The sequence below is a fragment of the Meleagris gallopavo genome, chromosome 6, assembly GCF_000146605.3.
Source record: "Meleagris gallopavo isolate NT-WF06-2002-E0010 breed Aviagen turkey brand Nicholas breeding stock chromosome 6, Turkey_5.1, whole genome shotgun sequence".
Taxonomy (NCBI): domain Eukaryota; kingdom Metazoa; phylum Chordata; class Aves; order Galliformes; family Phasianidae; genus Meleagris; species Meleagris gallopavo.
The window spans coordinates 35030778-35034459 of NC_015016.2; the positions used below are offsets into that span (position 1 = coordinate 35030778).

At 38.5% G+C, this 3682-nt stretch overlaps 1 long non-coding RNA gene across 1 annotated transcript; it reads right to left on the minus strand.

The window, feature by feature from the left end:
• Positions 1-1337: 1337 nt before the first annotated feature.
• Positions 1338-3655, minus strand: LOC109368256. Its single transcript, XR_002116112.1, has 2 exons — positions 3013-3655; positions 1338-2660 (listed from the first exon to the last, which is right to left on the minus strand). It is a non-coding gene; the product is annotated as an uncharacterized LOC109368256 (long non-coding RNA).
• Between the last annotated feature and the right edge of the window lie 27 nt (positions 3656-3682).

The window sequence follows — 3682 nt, forward strand, 5'->3', positions numbered from 1 at the left end:
AAAAAAAAAAGTGTCAGTAACAGAACAGTAACAGATTTGCCATCTTCTTTATTACATGTCAGTTACTTCATCACTAATAGAAACGCTTTCCTACAGCCCAGTTCTGTTCAGCACTGGAACATCTGTGTGTGCAGGTATATTTGTGTTGGCCCTGGGAAACATTTATTGCATTGTTCCACAGCAGTGAAGCCTTACATCTTATGACACATGAAGGCAGTGAGTGGTGATGCTGTTAGTGTTCACTGTGGGACTTCCATCTTGGAGCAGGTGGGAGCACTCAGAAACAGCCAGGATTCAGGCCAAGGATGAGAGGATGCTCCAGCTCAGGAAGTTCTCCTGTTTGCCAGATCCACATCAGCTTTTCATTTGGTCTTCCACTACAAAATCTTCACAGTGCCCTAGCATCACACCTAGCTTCCCACTAATGTAAGCACTAAGATGAAAATCTCTAGGGATAGGAGAGCTCTAAAAGAAAGCTCTATTACAACAGGGCCTCGTGCACAAGCAATGCGCAAGCAAAAAGGTTCCCACCCCCACCTGCCAATTCAATTCTCAAGGAGAAAGAAAAATATCTATTCTTTCACCATATTGAACTCATTATTCAGGGAAAAGATTACATAGCTGATCTCTCATGCAGTTTTCAGGCCATTATCGATTGTAACAATTCGGGAAAATAGATTCATATCAGATAAACATGAGACATCAACCAAATCTGAAGATCTAACTATATATAGTCATATACCTGCATGTACTATCTGTAGTTAACACGTGAATTTATGTTGATTACTGAGAAGTCATGAATTTAAGCAAAACCAAGAGATCTAATAAGCGAAAGACAAGAAGCACACTCCTCAGCTCAAATCCAAGTGATCTTCTCTATACTCACTGCAGCAAGTACACAAACAGCCACAAGCCATGCCCTCCTACTATATATTCTCAGAAAGCAGATTGAAAACAAAAAGACAGCAAAAACCACATTTCTGATTGCATGTTTGCAAAGCAACCGGGATCTAATAGTTTACAGCAACTCAAATTTAAAAAAAAAAAAAAGAATAATCATGCCAGTTCAGTATTATTGCCAGTGATCTAAATTACATATTAAAAAAGCCCCAGAAGTTTATGAAGAGTTAAATACCATATAACGATAGCATCAAATCATTATGTGATTTAAAATACATAAAGGACTTAATAAAGTGATACACCATGTTTTACATGTCCAATTTTACTGGAGACAAATTCAATATTCTTCCACAGTTGTTCTTCAGCTAAATTAATTACAAAAATGAAAGAGGTAACTACATTTTAAGAGTTAAAGTTGAAGGTCAAACACAGTATAGCAAGTCATTTTGTTTCCACTTTGGGTTGTATGCTGTGCTTTGCATTAAGAGAATCGTAATTAGAAACTATCTTCCCAGTTCAGGAACTCATTTGTCCTCTGCATTTGAGGAGATAGGAGAGAACTAACAGGACTAAATACTGTTGAAGACACTGAAAGGTGAACGTTCACACAGTTTGTGTGCTCACACCTGAACTTTAACTGCCTATCAACAGTGAGAGACCATACTGTTTTTCTTATGCTTTTGTTTCATCATACAAATCACAGACTTTTTAAATGTGGCCAAAGCAGAAAGTATTAAGAAATCTTGTTTTTACCATGTGCTCTTTGAGAACTAATCAAGAACAAAAGTTTAAGCTGCTGAATTGTCTCAAAGCTGGCAATACTAAAACAACATAAAAATTGAGTAATATTCAGGTATTTGTTTAAACTACAAAGGAAATACCTTTCCCCCTCCCCTCTTTTTATTGGCACAACTCAAGAAACCTGTCAGAACAAAGATGCTCTCCACTACAAGACAATTTTCTACAAGCTAGCAACTTACAATGATTTTTCCACCTAGACCCCCATCTCACCCCACTCATGACCATGATTTTAAAAACAGAAGTAACTCATAACACTAACATCATTCAGACAAGGGGCAACTGAAGATCAACCTTCCTTTCTTCCTATTGATCTTGGATTCAGGGTCAGTGAAGACTGTACTTTCAAAGACCAGCCACAAAGGCCTCTGCACCACTGATGAAGGGCAGCTGATCCAACAGCAAAGTTTCTCCCACCTGTTTTATTCCACTCCTTTGAAATAGCGTCTGTTTAATGGGGCTAACAAAGGAATCCTCTTCAAAAGAGCAGTTTGCATGAAAGTATCCCAAGACGCTGGTTCAGGTACTTAGGATGTTAATGTTTCTTCTTATGCGTTCAGTGTAAGACTTACTGATTTGTTTTGCAGAATAATACAAATTAAAGCTTGCAATTTCAACTCTTCAGAGGCCAAATCTACTTAACTAAGTCAGGTTTCTTTGGATTGGTGTGGGATTATTTTATTTGTTTAAACAAGAGGAAGTTGCACCAGCAAACTGAAAGAGTACACTGAAGGCAACACTGAATTGTTGCAAGTACAACAGGTTTTAATTAAGATCAGAATAAGCTGCATTTTCTCTAAGGCACCCCCAGTGCTTGTAGCTGGTGAGGAATGTCCGAGGTGAAGGCTGCAGTGAAGGCATAGCCTACGTCCAGTTCTGCTCTGTGCTACCTGCCCCACTTTATCCATCTAGCTCCAGTGTGCTGTGGTGTTGGGCTCATTCCCGATGTGTGCCATCCACACCTAGTGCAGTACAGAAGTAGGATTCAAAGGGAGACGGTGTTATTAAGAGCTGGTGCTGATCATCCCTACCATCCCAAGCACAAGAGTCATGCTAAGTTCCTTAACAAGATGAAAAATACACTCTTTGAACAACACACTACGTAACGAGCAAAAATAGAAGACTATGCTCATGGACATTTAAAAACAGAACAAATCTGGTAGAAAGCTTCAGAGTCATCAATGCATTCCAGAAACATTTCCAAACATCACCTGCACCTCCTTAACTTCAGAAGTTCCCTAGAAGAAGCAATCAAATGTTAAAAAAATATATATATTTAAAAAAATAAATTAGCTTTCACTTCCTAGGACTTACGACTGCTGAAACTTGAAGATCTTTCTTACTCTGTATCTCTCTCTAAATGCTTGATGGGATGAACCACAAGTAAACAGAGCAGCTATTATGAAGTCAGTAACAGTTTACATGCAGCCATGGATATTAGAAGCAGTTTTATTGAGAAAAGGAATGTTGGCTATAATTCCACAGTTATCCCTTGCTCTTTTTCAAAGAGTGCCACAGGGATTTTCAACTTCCATCTGGACAATTTTCTTTTAACTGTTTTTGAACACCGTGTGAGTACACAACTGAATTGTAGACATTAGAGATGGAAAAGACCTATCAGATCATGTAGCCATTCCTCTACCAGTTAACAATTTTTCCCTACAGAACAGTTCCTAGCACTTTGCCCAGTACTATTTAAAGCACGTTGAGATGCTTGGCTTTAACCATCCCCTTTGGAAAGTTATTCCACAGAGTGTGAAGAATGTTGTTAGGAAGTTTTTCCTGGTAGACACAGCATGCATTTTTCTTTTCTTAATAATTTCCAAGCCACTATTCCTGGTTGTATCCCACTGGGCCTGCCTGAATAACTCATCTTTACACCTTCGAATAAATGGAGACAGATATGTTTCCCTACACATGGGTCACTAGTTGGCCAGACTACACATGCTTTCAAAGCCAAAATATACACTGTACTTTAATAAAA